The sequence below is a fragment of the Microcebus murinus genome, chromosome 2 (assembly GCF_040939455.1).
Source record: "Microcebus murinus isolate Inina chromosome 2, M.murinus_Inina_mat1.0, whole genome shotgun sequence".
NCBI classification, from domain to species: Eukaryota; Metazoa; Chordata; class Mammalia; order Primates; family Cheirogaleidae; genus Microcebus; species Microcebus murinus.
Genome location: NC_134105.1, coordinates 27,062,944 through 27,088,603, shown reverse-complemented (window position 1 = coordinate 27,088,603; position 25,660 = coordinate 27,062,944). Strand labels below are relative to the sequence as shown.

The 25,660-nt window shown below is 50.0% G+C and overlaps 1 long non-coding RNA gene across 2 annotated transcripts; it reads left to right on the top strand.

The window, feature by feature from the left end:
- Positions 1-33: 33 nt before the first annotated feature.
- Positions 34-25,407, top strand: LOC105879577 (uncharacterized). Of its 2 annotated transcripts, XR_001157815.2 has the most exons (4): positions 34-324; positions 13,822-14,145; positions 21,791-21,908; positions 25,003-25,407. It is a non-coding gene; the product is annotated as an uncharacterized LOC105879577 (long non-coding RNA). The 2 variants fall into 2 exon arrangements; XR_001157813.2 differs by lacking the exons at positions 34-324; positions 13,822-14,145 and adding an exon at positions 19,462-19,718.
- Positions 25,408-25,660: the final 253 nt, after the last annotated feature.

Below are 25,660 nucleotides of genomic sequence, written 5' to 3'. Positions count from 1 at the left end.
CTGCTCCGCCCCTCGCCGCCCCGCCCCGCCCGCCCCGCCCCCGGCGCGCCGGCCCGCCGGGCTAGGGTCCCGAGCTGGGGCCGCGGCCTCTTCCGCTGGCCTCGCGGCCTCGCCGGCGACGGGTCTGGCGGGGAGAGGGGACGGCCCCTGTGCGTAAGATAAGCACCGGCTGGAGCAGGTCCCCGCACCTGCCAGGTACGGACAGGTAGAGCCGCGGACGTTCAGATCTAAGAACGTGACAAGTACGCCCTGCCCGAGGGAGGTGCAGTCGCGGGCACACTGAGCGAATCGGGCACCCAGAGGCTGCTCCACAAACTGTTGGAGGTAGGTCCATAGTTACCCAGACAGGTACAGAGAGACAGGCACTTTCCAGATTGAGACAGGACCACTGAACAGGTAGGCTGCGACGGAAGCAGTTGTGCAGAGGTGGGGCCACGCCCAGGGCCAGGCACACTTCTTCTGAAATAAGCACCTTTTCCAGGATAGAAAGGCAGGTATAACCAGCTGATACGCAATGACGGAGGCGGGAAACCAGGAAAAGGAGGGACATTTACACTCATCGCCATATAAATACATGTTCACAGAAAAATATTGTTACCCATGCTACAAAACTCACCTGATTCTGCCCCCACTGGAGGAAGCACCCACCCGCCCCATACGGATGCTTTCAGTTTCCCAGGTCAGTAGTGACCCCTCACCCAAGCGCAGCGCTTTACAGTATCTGTCCGTGGGCGTAGGTGAGGTCAGTATGCCCATTTTACCCTTGGGGAATTCAGAAAAGGTTAAACTGCCTCAGCTAGAAAGACCTGGGACCAGGACAAAGAGCTCCCATCCCAGTGCACCAGGTGCCGTCTGCCACTTTGGAAACCACCAGTGACCTAGGGCAGAGGGGAGCTTGGCTTTGTGTGTGTGTGTGTGAGAGAGAGAGAGAGAAAAGGGAACATAGAACCCACAAGCTAGAGGGCAAAGCCTCATCAATGCCACCAGTACTTACTGTGTGCCAGCCCTTTGCTTACGCTGTCTCTGCCTTATCATAGGCGTGTGTCCTGTAAGGTAGGTGTTAGTGTTGTAAGAAAAGATTGTTTCCTGTAAAAGACACCATAAACACAACTATACATGTAGTGCGTACAGAATAATAGTAATAAAAATCCATACATCCACCACCTGGCTTGAAAAAGAGACCAGTGCCACTAGCTCTGAGGCCCTCTAGGTTCCCCCGTCACAACCTCCTCGCCTCGTCCCGAAGAATTACTTAACTGAATTTTGATTGTGCTAGACATTCCCTTACTCTTCCTGTGGTTTTACCGCCCTTGTGTGAATGCCTAAATAGTAGATTGTTTAGCTATTTTCTACTTCTTGTAAATGGAATCATTCTATAATTATATGACTTCCTTTATCACAGTGTTATATATTTAAGAATCCATTTCTGTTGCCTGTTTACCTATGATTTATTTATTTTACTGCCGAATAGTATTCTATTCTGTGAATATACCACTGGTTATTTATTCATTCACCTGTTGTTAGATGTTGTTTCTAGGATTTTTTTTTTTTAACTATTAGAAAGAGTGTGCTTTGGATATTCTTGCACATGTCTTAATGCAATTGTAGAGCTGAGGAAATGGACACTTCGGGAAAGGTGAAGTCACTTGCCCAGGGTCACGGGCTGGTGGAGCTGGAATTTACATAGCACTCCTCAAAGGCAGTGAGTCTCCGCACCCCCATGGCTAGGAACCTGCTTGTTCCCGAGGCCACAGAAGACCCCAGGGAGAGATGCTTTTCTTGGTGGGCCCTGAGGCTGTTCCTCTGGGCTTGCCTGACCCTGCCTAGCCATGTGCCTGCTTTGTTGCCTGGTCATTTTTGAAGACCCCAAAGTGTCCCCTTCTTTGTGTGCCCCTGCCCCCAGGTACAACAGCCCCAGGGGCTGGCAGCCTGAGGAGAGAGGGAACACAAGGTCCCCTGCCACATGCCAGCCCCCATGCATGCGGGGCACCCCTAGGCTGGCAGTCACTCCAGCCCAGCACTGTACCGGCTGTAGCCCCGGTCCCACAACAGCTACTTTTACAGATGAGAAGAGCTCAGTGATGTCAGGCGTTTATTCGTAGCTACTTTCAAGATAGGAAAAGTATTCAGTGACGTGTCCAGGTTAATAAAGATAATGATATCAAGAGTGAAGCACAGCGATAAGGCCTGGCATTGATAGAGAGCTCGCTGGGCGGCGGCGCCGCCTCTGCTCAGCCTCTCCCAGGAGTGCCCTCCCCTCCCACCCGCCCCGCGGCTGCCGGCCAACTCCATTCATCTCGTTGATGATGTCACCTCCTCTGTGAGGCCTGCCGAGCCTCCTCAGTGCTGCCTCAGCATCCTGCCTGTGTCCCTGCGAGCCTTGCGGGGTCATCATTGCTAGCTGGGCTGGGACTAAGCTGGGACTCCGCCCTTGCTCCCAGGCCCCTGCTGCCCAGCGCTGCGCCAGTGGGAGGCAGCGGGACGGGTGATGAGTCACGCCGCTGCCTGCCCTCCCAGAGTGAGCCGCGGTCTCACATTCTTCCGGTTCACGAAGTCTGCTTCTTCCCGGGAAGCTGACTCTCTTCTGCAGAACCCAGGGCTTCTCCGGGGAACCCCTGCTCCACTTACAGCTGGGTTTTGCAAACTTGGGCCCCAATCCCTAGGAGTACTGTGGTGTTGAGCCCACGCACCCTCCTCTGCCTCTTGCATGCCTGTCTTGGAAGCTGGGCTGCAAATTTCCTTCCTGGAACCTGCCAGCCCTCCCAGCATCTGCCTGTGTCCAGCCAGCCTGGGTGAGGTCTGCAAAGCTCCTGGACTGGCCACCCCCTGCGGGGAGGAGGGCAGGCTGGAGAGGGAAAGGCCCCTGGAATGACCTTGGACTTCAGTAGGGCACCTCAGCCTGGGGAGGACCCCGGAGCTGGGCCCCCTCCATAGGAAGACTGGGCGGCAGGCTGGCCCCAGGCCTTAGAGTGGCTGTGGAGGTTATGCTTAGATTCCACAAGGCCTCCTGAAAGTAGAGAAGGGACGAGGTCCCTCCCATGTTTTGAGGCTCCTGGTATATTTTAAAAAGCCTTGTCACAGCAGGGCTACAAAAATCAATGTATGTTTTAAATGGTAATGGAACAAATTAACTCTTTTTTCTTTATCACGCACTCAAATGCAGTACCATATATTTGGACTATTGACAAGATAATTAGAGAACCTGTTTTAAAAATACATCATTTCCTTGGAGAAATGGCTGATTCTAGGGCTGGGACAGGGAAAAGACGAGCCTGGAGCACCTTGTGGTGCCACAGAGTTGGGGAGTGCTCCAGGTGAGAAAGGATGGGGGCGTGTCTGAGGGACCCAGGAGCCAGAAGAGCTCCCAGTGGCCCAAGCTGGAGCAGTTGGAGCAATGGGGTAGTATAGGATTATAACCCAAAGTATAAAATAAATATTTTTATTTTATAAATACATTTTTGAATACATTTATTTTGAATAAATTTTTGAATAAATAACTAACTGGGGTCGGGAGCAGTGGCTCATGCCTGTAATCCTAGCACTCTGGGAGGCCGAGGCAGGAGGATTGCTCAAGGTCAGGAGTTCGAAACCAGCCTGAGCAAGAGCGAGACCTCATCTCTACTAAACATAGAAAGAAATTAATTGGACAACTAATATATAGAGAAAAAATCAGCCGGGCATGGTGACGCATGCCTGTAGTCCCAGCTACTCGGGAGGCTGAGACAGGAGGATTGCTTGAGCCCAGATGTCTGAGGTTGCTGTGAGCTAGGCTGCTGCCACGGCACTCACTCTAGCCTGGGCAACAAAGTGAGACTCTGTCTCAAATAAATAAATAAATAAATAAATAAAATAACTAACTAGGGAGAAGAGGCAAACCTTCCTTACAGAAGAATTCCCTGGAATGAACGTAGATGCTCCTCCCTCTAGGAGGCGGAGCTTGGTGATCTCCTCCCCTTCCCTTGAGGGTGCGCTGGACTCCGGTCTCGCTCCTGAATAATAGAATAGGGAAAGATAAAAATAGTGACTTTACAGTGGAGAAACCTGGCAGACACCACCTTAACCAAGGGATCAAGGTTAACATCACCAACGACACGTCAAGCGGATGTCACGCACCTGCCCCCTCTCGCCCCCTCTCGCCCCCTCTCGCCCCCTCTGATGTTGTGTGACCAGAAGCGCACATCACCCGTGTGGTATTCTTTCTGAAAACCCATAACTAACCCCAGAGAAAAACATCAGACAAACCCAAATTATAGGACATTCTACAAAACACCTGACTAGGATTCCTCAAAACCGTCAAGGTTATAAAAAGCACAGAAAGACATAAATAGTCATAGACCAGAGAAGACAGGTTGACTCCTGCAACAGAAAGAATAGTAATACCAAAGCTGGTAAAATCCAAATAAGGGCTGGCGTTTAGTCGGTAGTGCTGTGCTTATGTAGGATTTTTGAGTTTTGACAAATGGCCCACCGTGGCGTGAGATGGTAACATTAGGGGAGACCAAAACTGGGGACGGGCACACAGGAACTCTATATATCATATCTTTGCAACTCTTCTATAGACCTAAAGTTAATTCCAAAATTCAGATGTCTATTTAAAAAATATCCATATAATTTTATGGGCCTTGCAGATGGTGTGTGTTGGTGATTGGGTCAGCTCTCTTGGTACTTATCCTGTGACTGAGTATAAGCTTATTTGGAGATAATGTCAAAGGCTGAACTTGAGGCCTTTTTGTCTACGGGGTCCTGGCCAGATGCCCCTGCTGTCTCTCCTCTTCCCTCTGCCCCCGGCATTCAGCCACCACTCCTCCCTCTTTTCTGAAGCCTGGGTTCAGACCACTAGAGTTGGAAAGCCCCGTGGACATGGGTTAGCCTGAAACCTTTCTTTTATAGACAAGGAGACTGGGAGGGAAGGGACTTGCCCCTGGCCACGGGTCAAGTTGATTTAGGCAGAGTTGAGCATGGGACTAGCCAGGCTTTCTCCATCCCAGGATCCTGGGCCCCATTTGCCATGGAGACGGGCACTGGACCCACGCGGGTGCTCTGAAGTATCAGTGACTCCCTTGGGGACCTGATAAGGACAGTGCTTACCTGGAAGGAAGGGCGGAACCTCGGGAGTCAGTTGGAAGGAATGGTTTGGAGTGGAAGTTTCCCCTTTGGCCTCACTGTGCATTCTCTTAACCAGTGAATCCCACCTGCTTTGGAAGATCCAGGAGGAGGTGGGGCCTGAAAGTAGGCCAAAGGCTGAGTCTGTCTACGGCCCCCCACCCCTACCCCAAAGCTGTTGCAGTAAAGGGACCAGAGAGGATTCTGCAGAGCTCTGAGCCTGTGAAGAGGGTTTGGGCCCCCAGTCTTGGCGTTGAACACTCCCTAGTCTGCACTGAGGGACGCAACTTGGGGATAAACTGGAAGCTGCCGGAGAACCCCCTAGCCTTCCCTAAAGCCTGCAGAGTAGGGGGCTGGGCTGAGGTGACGCCGCTGTAAGAGTGCTGTAAGGGTGGACTCATGCTTTCTGGCCTCCCTCAATGTGCTTACATACTGCACCATACCGGTCTGGGCACCACTGGCTCCCCACCTGACTGTGGCTCCTTAAAGATGAGCCTTGCCAGGCACAATGGCTCAGGACTATAATCCTAGCATTTTGGGAGGCTGAGGTGGGAGGATCACTTGAGGCCAGGATTGTGAAACCCTATCTCTACAAAATATAAAAAATTAGTTAGGCATGGTGAGTGTGCCTATAGTCCCAGCTACTCAGGAGGCTGAGGCAGCAGGATCACTTGAGCTCAGTGTAAGGATTTTCCGCGGCAGCGAAAAGAAACAGAGAAGAGTGGGGTCAAAACCATGTGGCTTTATTATACACTCCTGGACAAGGTTCTGGGGTCCCAAGAGAGGGGGGGCCCAGAAGTCGTTTGAAGGGGCTGAGGCCTTTTATACCCTTTGGGTCTGGCTAGGGACTTTTGGTGGGAAGAGCTGGGGTTTTTCCATTGTGACCTTGGGTGGTCACTGAGAAACAGGAGGGGCTGGAGGTATCTGTGGAATCCAGGAGCCAAAACGTTCTCATCCGGGTGGACATCTGGGTGTGTTTCCTCTCGGCGGGGCCTGGCAGTTTGTCCTTGGCGGGTCTGGTCTTGGGAGCCTTTTCTTTTTCGATATAGGGAAGGGAGGGGGCCCGCCACTAGCCTTACACTCAGGAGTTCACGGCCCGCAGTGAGCTATGATGGTGCCACTGCACTCCAGCCTAGGGGACAGAATGAGACCCTCTCTCTTTAAAAAATTAAGAAAGAAAAGATGGGCCCAAGTCTCACTCTCCTACGCGTACCTGGCACAAGACCTGGCACGGATGTGCTAGCTGCTTGGCGAGTTAAGGTAGGAGGGAGCCAGAGTAGCTCCAGTTACGTTTGCCGTGAGGGTGTCTGTTGTATCCTCTTTGCGAAGCCCAGCTCATGGGCGTCCCCTTGAATCTGAAAAGAGCAGACACAGGCCTGGGAAGTCAGAGCTGGAGGGGGGCTCAAGGCTCACTTGGGGTCTCCAGCTGAGCCGTCTGTGGACATTCAGATGGGCTTGGAGAACTAGAAGCTGGGCACGGGTGAACTGGCAACTGGGCCAGATCTAACCAGAGTCAGGAGCTTGCTGCTGGTGGGGCTGACGTCAGCTCACGTGGGCAGTGTGGTCACCCACAGATGGGGTGGCTGCAGTGTGCCCCTCACAAGATCCTGGAGGACACCGATGTGCAGTTCACATGCTGGTCAGAAGTTCTGATGGCTGTTGGCGATGTCGCTAGTAAACATGCCGTAGGAGATGTGCCGGGTGTCTCTCTAGCATCCTCTACCCAATTCCCCTTCCTGACAGTCCTGGGAGTTTCCCAGCCATGTGATCTGGTTTGAAATGACCCACTCTGGGGGCGGGCCCTAACTGCCTTAAGAAAAGCAGAGTAACTCATCCTTCAGGCTATAGTAATGGGTCAGAAAAAGGCACATGGCCCAAGGGACACCAACTAGAATTAATGAATCTCAATTCTAGGTCTTGGCCGGGCGCGGTGCTCACGCCCTTAATACTAGCACTCTGGGAGGCCAAGGCGGGAGGATCACTCGAGGTCTGAAACCAGCCTGAGCAAGAGCGAGACCTCGCCTCTACTAAAAATAGAAAGAAATTAATTGTACAACTAAAAATATATAGAAAAAAATTAACCGAGCATAGTGGTACGTGCCTGTAGTCCCAGCTACTCGGGAGGCTGAAGCAGGAGGATCACTTGAGCCCAGGAGTTTGAGGTTGCTGTGAGCTAGGCTGACGCCATGGCACTCTAGCCTGGGCAACAGAGTGAGACTCTGACTCAAAAAAAAAAAAAAAAATTCTAGGTCTTGTCTTAGAGCTAAGTGGGAAGCAGACTGTTTCTTGCTAATTACAGATGAGAAAAGCAAGCAGTGCCAGGAGTTTCTGGCAGCCACTCTGTGACACATCGTAGAAGGAGGAGCCAAGAGACTGAAAGAACGTGGGTCCTTGGTAACAGCTGCTGGATCAAGCCTTGCCTGAAGCTATTCCTAGTTCTCGGCTTTCTGGTTATGTAAACCCATAAATTCTGTCACAACCAAAAGTATCCCCATAATGGTAACAATAATTACTTAATAATTATATTAAGTATATCATAATTGCCTAAATATAGGTGAGGAGATAGAATCTTACAGAGTACAAAATATCTGTGTTTGGAAATAATAAGAGACTCTCGTGTGTGAAAAGGTCAGCAAACTGCTGAGTTAGTCCAAGCTTCACTTGGTAAAACAAAGGCCCATAGTGAGGTCGTGAGACTTGCTCCAGGTTTGACAGCTGCTTAGTAGGGCCTGTGACTCTCAGGCTACTAGTGATTGATGTTTAATGATAACTGGAATGCTTGAAGCTCTGTGCACTTGCCATGAAATCTTCACTGCATATTCTTCTCTCTTCCCTTGTCTATTTTACTAAGAGATAGAGAAGGAATGGCAATAATTCTCTTTATTTTGCAAATAGGGAGGCAGAAACCTGGAGAGGCTTAAAGATTTGCCAAAGGTGACACAGCGAGGCAGTGGTAGAGCTCATCCCAGAACACAAATGTCCTGAATGCCATTTAGAGTTCAGCCCCCTCCACCCCACCCCAGAGCTAGCCACTTCTGCCTCCATGAGATTAGGGCATGGTAGACCTTTCTTGGTCTTCCTTCTTAGCTGCGGAGTAATAAAGAGGACATTGAGCCCAGGCGAGGTGGCTCACACCTGTAATCCTGGCACACTGGGAGGCTGAGCTGGGAGGGTCGCTCAAGGTCAGGAGTTCGAGAGACCAGCCTGAACAAGAGTGAGACCCCGTCTCTACCAAAAATAGAAAGAAATTAATCAGCCAGCTAAAAATGTATAGGAAAAATTAGCCAGGCATGGTGGCGCATGCCTGTAGTCCCAGCTACTCGGGAGGCTGAGGCAGGAGGATTGCTTGAGCCCAGGAGTTTGAGGTTGCTGTGAACTAGGCTGACGCCACGGCACTCACTCTAGCCTGGGCAACAAAGTGAGTGTCTGACTAAAAAAAAAAAAAAAAGTACATTGAGTTGTACAGGCCAAGGAAGTGATTGTGGGCCCTGACAGGTGGGTCCTTTCCCCCCACCCTTAGGAAAATCAACGTTAGGAGGCTCAGAGAAAACAGCAGATTTCTGTTGCCAGAGCCTACAAAAGGGAGGCCAACCTAGAGAGATGGGAGCTGTATGCATGAGATTCTGGCAAGACAATCCCTGTGATCCCAGCTCTGACTTCTACCCTCTCCTGCCCAAAAGCCTTCTATAACTCCCCAGCATATGCCGTAGCCAACGGGGCTGATGTGTGTGGCTGCACAGGTGGTGCACTGCAAAATTTAGATGATAACCTGAATGCCACTCTGAGAGTTGTGCAGTTCATAGCTTGCACCACCAGACACGGTGGTGGGTCTAGGTTGCCTTTCTCAACATGTTTAGACAGTCAAACCCTTTGCAAACCCTTTTTTATTTATTTATTTTTTATTTTTTGAGACAGAGTCTCGCTTTGTTGCCCAGGCTAGAGTGAGTGCTGTGGCGCCAGCCTAGCTCACAGCAACCTCAATCTCCTGGGCTCAAGCAATCCTTCTGTCTCAGCCTCACAAGTAGCTGGGACTACAGGCATGCGCCACCATGCCCGGCTAATTTTTTCTATATATATTAGTTGGCCAATTAATTTCTTTCTATTTATAGTAGAGACGGGGTCTCGCTCTTGCTCAGGCTGGTTTCGAACTCCTGACCTGGAGCAATCCCTCCGCCTCGGCCTCCCAGAGTGCTAGGATTACAGGCGTGAGCCACTGAGCCCAGCCTTGCAAACCCTTTTTTTAAATAAGAAAAAAATAATTTCATCATTTTTTTTGAGGTAGAGAAAATATGTTGAGGGCATTTATTTTATTTTAGATCAGTCTGATCTCAAAGATTATATTAGAAAGTTTATGTGTAAAAAGATTCATTATTTTTAAAGGCTACTTTTGACCATTTTCTATTTAATAAGTGATGCCTACTGTTTAATAGAATTTAAATGAATATTATGAAGAAAATCAAGGTTTACAGACAAATGAATTAAGAATAATTTGTCAAGCTAGATTTGGGAGCTGAATGCATACTGAAATTATCATTATAGATTGGAATTTAACTGCATGGTATGAATTTAAAAAATAGATATACTTGCGCTCAATACGTGGGGGGGGTTTGAATTCTTGCATCTTGTACTTCATTCTTGTGATTTATTTAGTTATTTGAAAAACAAATTTTGTGCTTTGTTTCTAAACGAAGAGATGAGAGAGAAGATATCACCTCCTCAAATAACCCATTTCAGTTATGAATAGCTGTTATTTCCGAAAGATGAAAAGCTAAAATGGCTATATTTTCTCTTTTTAGTGTTCATTTTGAAGTACTGGAGGCATCTTGATGTGCTACATAAGATTTTTTTTTTTTAAAAAAAACAGGTGATACATTAACAGTGTAGAGATTCAAAAGGTGTGGGTATGTTTATGGTAGAAACAAAATCTCCTTTCACTGGTCCTGAAAGTGGTTGTGTTCTCTAAGAACAGCCAAAGTTAGCAGTTTCTCATGTATCTTCTCAGATAGAATCTGTGCATCTACGAGGAAATATCTGCACATATTTGTTCTGCTTTGTTTTTCTTTATTTTTGTAGAAACAAAGCCTTGTATATAACCAACTGCCTCTTGCTTTTCTCACTTAAAAATACACCCAATTCCAATCAGTGTATGTTATGCTGTCTTGTTACTTATTTCTTCATTGATTAAAATATAGAAATAGAAACAGATGCTAGTACCGCATTTAAATACATGAATCCCATCAGAAAACTTGAGGCTTCATCCGAGGGCTTGAGTTTGAACCCTGACCTCACTTCCTGCCAGCCCTGCCACCTTGGGCAACTTGCCACACCTCTCTCTGCCATATTTCTCTTCAGTTATAACATGCGGATAATAGGGGAAGGTTTTGTAGGCCAATTTGGGAGGCCCTCTTGAAATTTATAAATCTAGGCTGGGTGTGGTGGCTTAGGCCTGTAATCTCAGCGCTTTGGGAGGCTGAGGCAGGAGGATCACTTGAGGTCAGGAGTTCGAGACCAGCCTGAGGAAACATAGTGAGACCCCCGTCTCTACAAAAAATACAAATATTAGCTGGATGTGGCGGCATGTGCCTGTCGTCCCAGCTACTCAGGAGGCTGAGGCAGGAAGATCCCAGGAGTTCGAGGCTGCAGTGAACCATGATCGTGCCACTGTACTCCTGCCTGGGCGATGGAGTGAGACCCTATTTAAAAAAAAAAAAAATTACAGATATCAAGTTAAGCACTTCCTCTGCAGGGGCTGGGAAGTCCCCTGCACGTGAGAGGCGCTGAACCTCATTCGCTTCACCACAAACCCGCCTCTACCTCTAGTGTCTACCTCATAGGGCTGTTGGGAGCACAGAGCGTGTCTTGGGTAACTGGCACCTGGCTGGGGTGTGGTGGGTCTGACTCCCAGACTCAGGTGTGTCAAGAACATTTACTTTCTTCACGTACCACAACCTACCTGAAGTTCTGACAGCAAGCTCCCCGCGTCACTGAGCTGGCAAACACTGTCACTCGCGTCACTCTTGAACTGGAGCCACCTCGCGCTGAAGCAGTGTCAGGGCATGGGGCGAGGACAGGGGTCTGTTCTTCTTTGATCATCATTTCTCTTCGGTCGTCTGTCCACACAGGTCATGGCTGAGGCATCTGGTGTCCCTTTCTTCGGAAGGACCCCTCAAATCTTCCACCCTCCACTGCGTCTGCGCCATGCGTAGGGCTTTGAGGGGTGCCCAAGGGTGCTGTTTAGCTGCCTGTAGGAGGATGTGGATTGGGGGGGCCCAATGGCTCTATTCTAGGCCTTAGCAGAGAGCCTGCTCTTTGAGGGGAGAAGCAATGAACCTGGTGGTTAAAAGCACAGGATGGGGTGCCTGGGAGAGTTGGGTTCAAATGCTGCAAAGCCTTGTTTTCCTCATCTGCAGAGTGGCAAGGGTGATATAACAGCTCCCTCAGAGAACAGGGGGGAGGAATTAAATGTCTTGGTAGGCTTAGCATAGCATCTGACGACGGTCCCTGGGCTCTTTTAACAGAGGTCACACTTCACTCCTCTTTGCTGTTGTGTGACTGGGAAACTGAGGTCCCAGAGACACTGGCTGGCCGCGTGAAGCTCAGCACTCAACCGTCCTGTCGATGGCGGCTGGGGTGTGGGCACCGACGGCGTGCTCACCCCGTTTGCAGATGACCCCAAACAAGATGCAGCAGCTGGTATTTTAAGTGACCAAACCAGGGCTTGAAAGCACCTAAAGCAGATGAAATGATAGTCTAACCCCCCCCCCCCCCAAGTAAGCATGGATGGATGTAAACATGAGAAGACTTTGCATAAAAGAGATTCTGGCTAAAGGTTCAATAATGTCCCATTGGCCGGGCGCGGTGGCTCACGCCTGTAATCCTAGCACTCTGGGAGGCCGAGATTGCTCGGGCGGATTGCTCGAGGTCAGGAGTTCGAAACCAGCCTGAGCAAGAGCGAGACCTTGTCTCTACTATAAATAGAAAGAAATTAATTGGCCAACTAATATATATAGAAAAAATTAGCCGGGCATGGTGGCGCATGGCTGTAGTCCCAGCTACTCGGGAGGCTGAGGCAGAAGGATTGCTTGAGCCCAGGAGTTTGAGGTTGCTGTGAGCTAGGCTGCTGCCACGGCACTCACTCTAGCCTGGGCAACAAAGTGAGACTCTGTCTCAAAAAAAAAAAAAAAAAAAAAATGTCCCGTATTAAGATGTCTGCCCCAAACTAATGTGATCTTTAGAGGTGTAGGGTTGAGGGTGAGGGAGGTGATAGCTGGAGGGCTGTGTTCACTTCTGGTTGCCACATGTTGCAAGAGTCAGGGAGAAGCCAGAGTCCAGTCTGAGGAGGGTGAAGGATAATGAGTGCTGGGGACACTGAGAAGACTCGTAGGGTCAAAGGCAGGAGCAGCCGCATAGCTCTGCCGGGCTCCAAGGACAGAACTGTCACCTACAGAGATAACGAGGGCTGAGAGCCAACTCGGTGGCTGTCAGAGCTGTCCCACAATGAAAAGCCTCGCCTTCAGAGGTAGTGAGCTCCCCATCACCAGTGGCATGCAAATAGAGTGAGAGGGAGGTGAATTTGTGAAAAAGCAGTTTAATAGCCTGCCTCCATTCCATTTCAGAAGCCAGGATGCTGGTGAAAAGGTGGAATGTCACAGGTCGATGGAGTCAATAGATTGACTGTGGCTTCACTAAGAAGAGAAAGCTGGATTTTTAACCCTTTGCACTTGGATGTCGAGTGTGACTTGACACGGTTAGCAAAAATTATAGAGATTAAAATTACTCTTTGAATGTATCAATAATTTGAAATATAAAAAATCCAAATAAATACGTTTGTATGAAAAGAAACTCCAGTTTTTTATTCTATTGCCACGATTTGTAAAATCTGGGGTATTTAAAAAATTAAATCCCTAGTAGAATAAAGGAATCAAGAAAAAAGCAAGTGAGTGCAAAGGGTTAAAAATATTTTTTAATTTATTTAGATACTTTATAAGCCCTTTATAAAAACCCTTTATAAAAGGGTTTATAAAGGGATGTTATTAAACCTTTAGACAAAATGGCAGTGAGATGGTAGTGAGCTCCCCATCACAAGTGGGATGCAAATAGAGTGAGGAAAGGATTCCTGTTTCCAGCTCTCGGATGCGTTTGTTGTTGCCGTTGTTGTTTTGTTTAAGGTGGGGTCGTGCCATGTCACCCACGCTTAAGTACAGTGGCACAATTGTAGCTCACTGTAGCTTTGGGCACCTGGACTCCAGTACAGTTCTCCTACCTCAGCCTCCTGGGTAGCTGGGACTACAGGTGTGTGCCATCATGCTCGGCTAATTTTTCATAGAGATGGGTCTTACACTCCTGGCCTCAAGTGATCCTCTTGCCTCGTCTTCCCAAAATGCTGGGATTACTTATAGGCTCAAGCCACTGTGCCTGGCCTCGCAGATTGTTATAACAAAAAACTAGGTAATTCGTATTTCCCCTATTTTAAGGTATACTCTAAAAAATTAATATTATTGAAATTGGGACTTACAATCCATGTGTGTGTTTAATGATCCTTCTTTCCTGAAAAGTTGTTGTTTGGCTCAGAGAAATGAAATACATGATTCAGGAGGGTTTATTTGACAATCAGGATTCCATCTTACACTTGTGCCATTAGAATGTATCTCTTGAATATTTTTTAAAAAGCATCTAAATAAATGAAAAATATTTTAAAAAATCTGCTTTCTCTTCTAGTGAAGCCATAGACAATCTATCGAATTCAGCGACCTGTGACATTCCACCTGTCACCGCCGTCCTGGCTTCTCAAATGGAATGGAGACAGGCTATTAAACCGCTTTTTAACAAATTCAGAGCAGCATGTTCTTGGCTGGGGGGAGAAAAATTCCACTTATCAAGAGATGTTATTCCTTCAAAGGATGAGAACCTACTTCTACATAAAGAGAATTTGGAGGGAGCGTTTTGTTCTGTGGGGACATCATCTGGATTTGAATACATCCCTGCTCAAAAGGAGATTTATTATAATGGACCCAACTCAAAACACTCAGAGTACAAGGACCGGTGAGTTTTCAAAAGGAGGCACTTGGAGAGGCTGGCGAGGGCCCTTGTGTGGATTTTGGAGGTCAGGGAGGGCTGCCGAGCCCTGCACGTAACTTTCCTACTGAAAGACTCATCCTCCTCCTCCGCCCCCCTCCCTCTACGCCTCTCCGGAAACTTTGGGACCTGAGTTCGTTTAAAAACACTTGTGGTTTTAGGAGGCTCTTGTTTATTATAAAGCTGCCAAGGAGACCTTACAATGAAAGGCGTTTGGAGATGAGAAAGAAGGAAGCCAGGCCAAGGCTGGCCGGGCTCTCAGCTGTGGGTTTATAAAGGAGACTCATGGAGCACAGACACCTGCAGACTGCGCCCTGGGCACTGGACCGCCTGGCAGGTGGTGGGCAGAAGGTGTCCACAGGGACCTGGGTTCAAATCCCTGCTCTGCCAGTCCGTCATTTCCACTGCAATCTTGGGGAGGTTGCATAACCTCTGGGTGCCGTGACACCCTTTCCTGGAGCCCGGAGCGGGAACAAAGCCCCTTGAATCCCTGACATCAGAGGTGACGCGAGTCTCTGCAGGCGGTGACTAGGCACAACCCACTGCCGCTCCCTTTCCCGTGTCTGGGCTGGCCTGGGGTGTTGCTTCCCACCAGGTGGGCTGGCCTCTCTGTTGGGTCTCCCAGCTGCCCTGCACCCCGCACGCCCTGTGCTGGCCAGACCCTCACTCGCTGCTTGGTGACACACTGTGCTCAGATGACATGCCCTATGGGCTGGCCTGTGGAGCCCCCTCCTGGTGACTGCAGGGAGGAGGATCCCCGGAACCAAAGGAAGTCCTTCCTGCAGTCTAGCCTCTGCCTCTCCTGGGGCGTTAGAGGTGTGAGGGGCAGCTGAGGGTAGCGTGCTCTCCCCCCCACCTTAGGAAATAAACTCAGGTGGAGTCCAGACAGCTCCTTTTCTTTGCTGGGCCAGGCCGTCTTGGGGCCTAAATGGAGGGGACCCCTGGGTGCGCTCTATGCCTGATTTCTATGTATAGGACCCTTTGGGGAGTAGGACTAAGGACCGCTGTGAAGGTGGGGTGCCAGGGCTCTCGCCTGGGTGTGACCCCAGAGTTAGGGCTTGCAGAGGGAAAAGGCTGGAAGGCAAGGTTCTGGTGCAGCCCCCCACCCCCTAACCTGGAGAGGCCCCCTCGCCTCACCTCTACCTGGGACAGATGCTGTCAGCGATTCACCAGGACTGGTGAAGGGACTTCAGTTCGCTGTTTGTCTTAAGCACAGATAAAGCAAGAAGGATTCAAGTTAGACACAAGGCAGAACTGCTCAACTCCGAGGGATGTCAGACCTCCGAAGGGAGCAGGGGAGGGGCCTTCCCACCGAGAGAGCCCCCAGGTGACGTGGGGTCTGGACGAGGAGGCGAGATCTTAGTCTCGGGGGTCCCGGGATGGAAAGGCCTCCTGTGAGGTTCCTGGTGGTTAGGGCCTCGGGGGATGGGGTGAAAGTGGGTGGGTGAGGTCAGGCCGGGGGAGAAACTGAGGCCCAGGGTCATGGCCACTCCCCATCCTGCGTACCTGGTAAACTCATCGTCTTTGCCTCTGGGCGTGCCTCCTCTCCGGCCACTTCCCGGCCCCTATGAGAGGTCACGCTGCCGTCCCACTCCCATGTGCCCCCTGCACGCGCCCCGCCGCCCCGCTGCCCTGTCGCCCCGTCTAGCGCACGTTCTGTGATGGCAGCCAGTGTGTCGGTCCTTTTGCATGGGCTGCGCTCCAATGCGGGCCAAGGCCTGTCTGTCTTGCTCCATCCTGGCTCTGTCCCCAGCACCAAGCCGGCTTCCTGGCACATCCCTGGGGCTGAGTGAATATCTGATGACCTCAGTTGATTTGGGAAGGGGCCCCAGCTCCTTCTTGGGCCAGCTCAGCTTAGCTTTAGGAAGCACCGGGGCAGGCGTGGGAGGAGGCAGGGCCCGGAGGCTTGGCCAGGGGGTGGCCTGAGCACTGTCTGACTTTCCAGACAGGGTTGCTACCCCCACCCCAGTGTGGACCCCGTCCTCACTCTGCCCGAGGCTTCAACTTCCCAAGATGGCCCACCCCTGCCCTGGTGGCCCTCCTTACTCTGCTTGGTCTCTGACACCTGAACTAGGCTGCCCCCATATGAGGCCGCCCCTCACCAGTTGAGCCCTGACACTTCCAGGCCAGGGTGCCTCCCTGCATGGTCCCCTCCTCACCCCACTGTGACACCAGCCTTGCTCCTCTGTGGTTCCCCCTGCCAGAAAGGAGTCTGCCCTGCTCTGCCACACCTGCTGGCTCTAGCACTGGGTTGTTCAGGGAGGGAGGAAGGGAGAGGTGGGGCAGTGCAGCGTTTTTGAAAAAAATGTTTTGACCGTGAAAATTTTTGTGCAGCAAAATTTTGGACAGATTATATATAATACAGTTGCTCTGGTTGAAGAGAGAGTGAAAGAGAAAGCAAGATATAGAGATGGAGAAAGAGAGAAGAGAGAGGGAAGGAGGGAGAGAGGAGAGAGGGCAGAGAGGAGACGGAGAGAGAAAGGAAGGGAGGGAAGGGGAGGGGAAGGGAGGAAAGGAAGACCTCCCAGTGGGCCTGGAGCCCCCCACCCTCTCAGAACTGTCATCTGTCATTAAGTCCTAGGGGTTCCTTGGTGTACAATTTGAGAACCACTGGAAAAGCATTCTGCCCCCAAGAAAATGGGTGCTGCGTTGCAGGCACTAAGCTGTCTTCTCCGAGCTTTCCCGAGAAGGTGCCCACCCTGGGGTGGCCCTCACAGCCAGCCAGCCAGAGGTAGCCCGAGCGCATCAGTTGCTCCTGTCCGGAGGTGTGGCCTCTGAGGGACGGGGACCCCGACGGGTGTTGGGGGTGTCCTCCTGGGCCTGTGAGAAGTGGGCTGGGCTTGCAGGGCACAGGCTGTGCGTTATGGGACTTCTGGGCAGACCCCCGGCCCCCGCCATCCGTGACCCTTTGTGACCCTTTAGGTCCCATCTCTGTCCCCTCCACAGTCACCCCCAGGGACAGGGCCTGCAGGGGCCACTGACCTCCTCATGATGCCCAGCAGAGTGCACAACACTTTCCAGTTTGCAGAGCACTTTCACACCAGTCATTGTGGTGTGGTCGTGGCACGTCCAAGGCGGTTGGAGTGGAGAGGAAGCCAGGGACAAGAGGGTGTGCAGACTGCCCTCAGCAGCAGAGGTGAGGCTGGGAATGCAGGCAGACTCCTCGTCCCAGCCCCGTCCTGGTCCTGCACGCACGCCTCTCCCAGCTTCTCCGCCCTCCCTCTGCAGCCGCCTGCCGGGGCTCAGGGCCGTCAGGACTCAGCACTCAGGCATCCCAAGGGGCTGGGAAGCAGACTGTTCGAGGGTCATGGCCCTTTCTCAACACCCGGGGGCAAGCGCTGAGGCCCCCTCCGCGGGAGATTGCAGTAGGGTGACCAGATAATTAGTCATCCAGATTAGGACACTTCTGAGAATGGAAGGGAGCGTCATTAATAGTTACCCTGGCAACAGCCTGCCCTGAGGTCCCCTTATGGTGGAACCACCTGACCCCCTCTCGCTCCCCAGCCTCAGGCCCCAGCTCTTTCCTTCCTGCTGCGTCTCCAGCCCGTGCAGAAAGTCGCCTTTCACTGGGCATTTATCCACAGAGCTTGTTTTCAGGATCTTCACCACAACGCGTGGCTGATCCGGTATGAGTCCCATCTTATTGCTAGAAACACTGAGGCCCAGAAGAAACATGCCCAAGAACACATAGCTGGTAAATGGTGGAGCTGGGATTTGAACCCAGGGAGGCTGGCTTTCCATGGAAGGATTATAACAACATTTTCATAAACCGGTTTGAGCCACGGGATGGGGCGCCCTAAGCCTCTCAGCAGACCTCCCCCCAGTCTCTCAGCTGTTTTTAGCCTAGGGACATCATTAAAAGGGACTCTGAGTGGCAGCTGCAGCAGGGGAGTGGGAGATGTGTAGGCAAGGGAGGGAGGTGGGGTAGCAGCAGGATGAGAGTAGTCAAAGCTAACATTTATCAAGTACCTACTGCATATCAGGCTCTGTTTTTAAGTGTTTTCAAGGCGTTATTCTATTTAATCCTCACAGCAACCCTATGAGCCAAGTAATATTATTATTCCCATTTTACAGAGGAGCAAAACTGAGGCCACTTGCTGACCATGACACAGTGGGAGGTAAGTGGTAGAGCCAGGCCCATCCAGGTAGCCCAGCTTCTAAGGCAGCAAGCTCAGTCGTCATGCAGGGAAGAGGGGAAGGAGACGCTGCTGGTGCAGGGGTACAGTTCCCTCCACCCTGCTTCCTGCGCATGTCCAGTGGGCCAATCTTGAGTGAGGAGAGAGTTCCTGGTCCAGCCTCCTGGGGGCGCCAGGCGTTCCCGCTTCTGCTCCACCGGCTCCTCACAGGAGGCTCAGGGAGGACGGGGACGGAGCTGAGGCCCCGCCACCCTCTGGGGCGGTTCATTTTCATTCATTTGCTTTAAACGCTTCTCGCTCTCTGTTTTTAAATCTAATTTTTCAGCTTCTTTTTTATCTTCACTCAAGTTGCTTTAATGAAACGAAAATGTGTCTGTTTCCCTCTGCTGGAGCTGCCCGGGGAATTTCAATATAAAACAAACAAGTTGGCTTTTAAAATTAAAATTTTATGGGTGGCATTTCCTCGTTTAATGGGTGGCACAAAAGACTGGAGTAAAACCAATTAACATGGGGTTGAGACTCGGTGTCTGGCAAAATTAAACAACGGGAGCACGGTGTGCCGCCGCCGGGAGCCAGGAGCAGGCAGTGCAGAGGCTGGGGGTGTGCAGGGGGGCGGCGGAGGGGGGCTGCGGTCGGGTCCCCCAGCTCGCGTGTGAGCCCAGGTTGCACGCTGGCTCCTGTGAACGTGCTGGCCGCAGGCCCCATGCCCAGGTGCCTGTGTGCACGCCTACCTGTGCATTCAGATGGCAGGCAGTGGTGGGGTTTGCCACAACAGGGGTGGCTGCTTGGGAGCCCTGGGGTCGTGGACACTGGGGTCTGGAGAGGCATTGGAGAAAGTAGCTAAGGCTTCTGCAAGGGCCAAATTCGCTCAGGTGGCTGTCCCCTGGCACAATAAGAGCCCACCCGTGAAGGCAGGGGCCCCCATCTTGATCACGGCCATGCCCCAGGCCCAGGCAGTGCCAGGAGTGTGGCAGGTGCCCCACAGATACTCCATGGCGGAGCAAATGACTTCGTTCAGGCAAACAGTTTTAGTGAATCCCTCAGGGTGCTGTCACCCAGTGCAGTGTGTGTTCGGGGTGGAAATGGTGACGATGTCACAGGTCATCTGAGGAGGGAGGGGGCGCTTCTGGGTGGGGTCACCAGGGGAGACAGCTTTGTGAAACAGCCAGGGCGGAGCAGCCAGAGGAAGACCAGTCCAGGTGGGGGAAGGGCAGTGTTGAACAGAGGGTGGAGGCGGAGGTGAGAAATGGAGGTGGCAAGTCTGGCCAGAGTGTGAGGTGTGAGAAGATGGATCTGGAAGGCCAAGGGGCCTGGGTCTCAAAGGGCGGGGCCGGGAGCTTCCACTTTCATCCTGGGGTGATGGGGAGTCACTGGAGGTTCCACAGCAGGCCGGTGCCATCGGAGGTAACTTCTGGGAGGCTCAGTCTGGAGGCTGCAGGGAGGGAAAGGAAGAGTCCTGCTAGGTGTGGTGGCTTCAGGCCAGGCTGAGCCGAGGACTCGGGCTGGGCGGGCAGAGTGGCCCTTGGCTGCTGGGGGCGGGGAGAGAAGGCATGGGTGACGCTGGGGCCCTTCTCTGAGCCAGGAACCTGGGGAGGAGCAGGGTGGGGAACCGGACCCCAGCAGACCCCCAATACAGACCGACTGCGCTGAGGACACAGGAAGTAGATTTGAGATTGGCAATTGCAGCCACACTACCTGTAAGTCCAGGGAGGGACATGGTGCCGCAGCCACCCAGGAAGTCCCCAGGAAAACAGGCCTCCCAGCCTTGGGGCAAAGGGCTCAGGCCACCGCTTTTGTTCCCTTCACCTCCCTCCTCACCCCACTGGCTCTTTCTGTCCCACCGCTTCTGTCTCCTGACCTCTCATCCTATGGAGAGGACCACTCTGCCTACCAGAGCCCCCGGAGTGGCAATAAGGTGGGGAGGCCCAGTGCCTTACCTGCTCGGAGTCAGGAAATTGAGCTGGTCCCCATGGCCACCACCAGCATCCTTAGTCCCCCGCAATTAGGCCTTCAGATGTGAAAAGACACCCCAGACAGAGTCCTGCAGGCTGCAGGCCCCAGGCGGACCCGGCAGAGGTGCGGAGAGCGGGTGCCAGGCCTGGTCTCTCTGAGCGTGTCTGAGGGAACATCCGAGGTGGGAGGGTTTCCCGATGCAGGTCTGCGCTGTGACCCAATCCATCCAAGTCCCTCCAGGGCCTGTCTGAGGATCCAGGTGAGGGTCTCTCTGGGAACCTATCTGAGGTTTTTATCTGTAAGTCTCTTTGAGGCCTATTTGAAGTTCTAAAGATTGCCCGGGTTGGCCTGAGGGCCACTAGTGTAAAACCAATAAAGATGGCCCAAGGCCAAGGCTGACATTGATTCTTCTCCCTCCATACAACAAAGAGTAAATTTGGCCAAGGTTCTTATGGCCGGGGGTTGGTGGAGTAGCTGGTGCTTTTTCTTTCCTGGTGAATGAAATTTATCCCAAACCACAAAAGGGTTGACTGGAGAGAGCCCCCCACTCTATCCTAACAGCCACCTGTCTGCCCTTTTTTTTTTTTTTTTTTTTTTTTTTGAGACAGAGTCTCGCTTTGTTGCCCAGGCTAGAGTGAGTGCCATGGCGTCAGCCTAGCTCACAGCAACCTCAAACTCCTGGGCTCCAGCGATCCTCCTGCCTCAGCCTCCCGATTAGCTGAGACTACAGGCATGCGCCACCATGCCCAGCTAATTTTTTACATATATATATCAGTTGGCCAATTAATTTCTTTCTATTTATAGTAGAGACGGGGTCTCGCTCTTGCTCAGGCTGGTTTTGAACTCCTGACCTTGAGCAATCCGCCCGCCTCGGCCTCCCAAGAGCTAGGATTACAGGCGTGAGCCACAGCGCCCGGCCTACCTGTCTGCCTTTGACAAACGTGGTGAAGGCAACACACCTCCCGAGGACCACACTAAGCTGCACACACCTCCCTGGGGAAAGAGACACAGCTGGGTCCTGTCTGAAATGTGTTTTTAGGTATGAATAGGAGTTCACCTGGTGAGGAGTGCAGGAAGGATAGTATTGACTGAGTGACACCAGTGAAGACAGAGAAATGTGCAATAGTTCTCTGTGGGTCAAGGAAACTACAAGTACATCAGGTTTTCTGGAGTCTAGAACTTGCAAGACTTAGACATACGACTATCAGGTAAAATAACGTAAGAGAAAGGGCTTTGCAAACTGTCCTCTACTACCCAAAACGAGGCATGGCTGTTACCACTCGACTCTCTTGTTTGTTATGGGGACCAAATGAGTTGAGATGTGTGAAGCTGCATTGTAAACTGGAAAAGTGTTTATAAAAATGTTAATTAATGTATTTAGAGAGTAGGTAGATTAAGTGTGAGAATGTGGAGATGGAGCAGACAATTAAAATATCTGCTAATTTCTCTCTTGAATTCACATTTTAGGAAATGTTTATAAACTGAGAATTCTAATTACTTTTCTCCTTCACACCTCTTTGCAGATGAATACATTGTAAGAGAATGATAGTGTCTGTTAAGAATATTGTCAATTTCCTGGTGTATCAGCTGTGACTCCTTACAGAGCAAGTAACCGGACACCCACTGCAAATGGCTTAACGGGTAAGACGAATGTGTAGTTCATGTGATCTGAAAGTCCCGAGGTAGATTTGATCCAGGGCTCGATTTGATCCAGGGCTCATTACTCCTGATGCTCAGGACAGCTTCTCCATGTTGAGAGCCAATAGCTCCTAGGCATTCAGGTTTTTGCCTCCAAATCTAGGGAGAGAGTGGGGCTCTTCTTTGGCTAACCACCAAGCAAAATTCCCGAGTTTCACTTCTTTGTTGTTTTGGTTTGGTTTTCTTTATTTTTATATGTTTTGATCTCTGTTGGGCAATACCCTAAGAGCTCTACTTCTGACTGGACTAACTTGGGACATGTGGAGTTCTGGATAAAGTGCCCATCCTTAAAGCTACCACGGTGGTATGGAGACAGGTGAAATGAGTGCAAGGAGGCAGACAGGATGCACACTCTACCTGGTCACTCGGATGGACTGTGGGGCTTCAGGTGTGCAGACCTGGAGTCCTGTTCAGTTTCCAGCCTCACTGCCGATTCATCGTCTGCAACCTCTCTTCCCTGCAGCTCTTCCTTTGCAGCCACGATCCTGGTCGGAGCCTTGTCCCATCAATCCACACTCAGACCACAATAGCTTTTCTTTTAGCTAGTTACTCAGCCACTACTCTCTCTCCTTGCCAATACATTTTTTCCCCTCCCCAGAGATGCTCAAAAGCTCAACACACTTAATCATAGCAAAGAACACATATCACAGCTGATGTGATAAGACAAAAAAAAAAAAACACAATTGCAAAATTTATGGGAAAATTAGCATGCACTGCCAAAGACACAATTTTATAACTAGAAAGCCCAATGAAATTAACTAAAAACAATAAATTCTAGCCAATAAGAGTGTGTAGTCAGACATCAGATACAAAATAATAAAAGTTTAAAGGTATTTTTCTATAATGGCAATCAGTTTTAAAAGGTTGTGGCAGGTTATCTGGAGAAAAGGGTCTTTTATTTTTTATTTTCTAACTTAATGAGGAAGCTCGGTTGGGGATAGTTGTTTTCTAGAAACCATGTTAGTTTCAGTGGTACAGACACATGTGACTTTGAATCACACCCTCCTCCCACTTTAATAAAATCACCAGGCTAGGATCTTTATACGAGTAAAGCAACTACCACCTGCTTTTCTAGGAAGAGCCCTGGAAGTAGAAATGCAAACTGAGATGTTAAATATTCTGTTTTGCAATGACTGCATTTCAAGCAGAGTTTGCTGTGGATGTGACCCAGTTTTATGGCCTGGGGTAGGACCAAGGGGAGAACAGGGATTTTCAGGTGTGGACAGGTCTGAGGAGCCTTTCATCAGTGGTTACTCCCTGGTATGATAGGGACCCTGAAATTGAGTGTACAGTCTGTGGCCCCAAGGTAACACTGCATAGCTGTGTAGGAGCCCTGATTGCAGCAAAGAGGCAAAAGAAGAAAAGGTGGGGGTAGGGGGATTGAGGGACTGGGGGGGAGGGGAAGCGGGGGAGGGGTGGCAAGAGAGGCCAGAAGAAGGAGCAATGAGACAATGAATTGATCAGCAGCACCCAGAACTGTGAGTGGAACACCTGAACCCCTATCTAGGCTCCCCAGATGCCTATAAAGTATAATTCTCAAAATATTAAAAACATAATTCTCATGCAATACATACTGAGCATGACCAAAATATTATTTAACTCAAAGAGAGACTCTTTGAAAAAGGTGGATCAAAGAAGGATATGAAAAACTCCTATGAAAAACAATGATGGAATAAGACACTAAATTATTAATAGATACAAAATTGGTTAATATCCTATAGGACAATAAAACCATAACCTTTGGGGATTATTTTCTCTACTGGCTGGAAATCATTTGCCCCTTACCAGTTTTCTACAAGTGAACATCTAATTTTACAGAGCCTGGGCTCTAAGCAGTAGTAATTAGAATATCATTCTAATTATTCTAGATAGGCTTGTTGGCCCGTGCATGGGACATGGAGAGGGTTTACCATCATATTTTTGCCTGTTTTGGGAACCTCATAGAGAAATTTACTACATGCAGTTTGGGTTTGGGGAGCTCAGAGTCCTTCTAAATGAACCCTGAAGTAGGAGCCAGACTTGGATCCCAACATGGTGAGGTGGGGCATATAAAAGCCACCTGGTGCCTGTGGCTTGGTGGGTTCCTGTGGGGATACAAAGGTGGGCTGTCCCCACCCTTGTGCTGGACTTTGAAGCACTTCTCATTGGGCTCAGAGTCACACCAATTTTTTTGTTTTCTGCATATTTTTTTTTTTACTTTTTTTTAAATTTAATTTTTTATTGTGCTAAAATATACATAACAAAACTTACAATTTCAACCACTTTTAAGTGTACAGTTCATGGCATTAAGTACATTCCCATTGTTGTACAACCATCAGCATCAGCTATCTCCAGAACTTGTCATCATCTCAAACCGCAGCTCCATCCATACCTATTACACAAGAACTCCCATTCTCTCCTCTCCCCTTCTCCCACCATTCTTTCTGTCTCTGTGGATTTGATACTCTAGGCAACTCACAGAAGTGAAATTATACAGTGTTTGTCCTTGTATGACGGGCTTATTTCACTTAGCATAATGTCTTCGAGACTCATCCCTGTTGCAGTATGGATCAGAATTTCCTATTTTTTAAAGGCTGAGCAATGCATTGTATGCTTACACCACATTTTGCTGATCCTTTCATCCGCAATGGACACTTCATTGCTCTCACCTTTTGGCTATCGTGAATAATTGCTGCTATGAACACTGGTGTACAAATATCTATTTGAGTCCTTGCTTTCTATTTTTGGGGTATATATCTAGAAGCATAATTGCTGGATCATATGATAACTCTATGTTTATTTTTTTTTATGGAACCATCATAGTGTTTTCCATAGAGGCTGCACCATTTTGTATTCCTACTAGCAATGCACAAGAGTTCTGATTTCTCCATATCCTCATTAATACTGCTATTTTCTCTGTGTGTGTGTGCATTTTTAAATAAGAGCCATTCTAATGGATTGTGAAGTGAAAACTTTTAGTTTTAAAATTAATTGTTGAGTACCAATGATGATTAAAGAAAGTCTGATGGAGAATATTTCCCCATGTCTCACTGACCAGGAATCTCTGTGGCTTATGTGGTCCAAATAAGGTCAATCCTATTTCCAGGACCAGATCTAGAAGAAACAAGAAAGCCCACGACTGCTGTTGCTTCTTCCTGCCACACGGTGTCGCTGTTGAAGATGGGTCCTGGGCAGCCTGGTGCACATTGCTTGTCATTGCTCTGCTGTCGTCTCAGGTCCTTCTATTAGTTCCACTCAATTTTCCAGAGGAAACAATATGCCTTGGCTACAATTGCAGTTCTTCAATTAAATTAGACAAATACTCATTGAGTGCCTACTGCATGCCAGGCTCCGACCTAGGTTCTGGGAAAACATCAGAACAAAATAGACAATGATAGCTGCCTGCCCTTGTGGGGGCTACACGATAAACAACAAACACAATAAATAAGTAAATTACAAAGCATGTTAAAAGGTGTTAAGCACCACGAAGAAATAAAAGAGTAAAACAGGGTAAGGGGGACTGGGAGCATGTGGTGGGGTATTGGGTGGGGTTGTACCATTGGGAAACATTCAATAAAGTCTTGAAGGAGGTGAGTTGTGTTGGGAGCAAGAGTTCCAGGTGGAGGGACCAGCCCTAAGGTGGGAGTCCACTGGTTATGTCTGAGGTCAGAGTAAGCAAGGGGGATGTGTAGCAGGACAGGAACATGGCCCTGGGG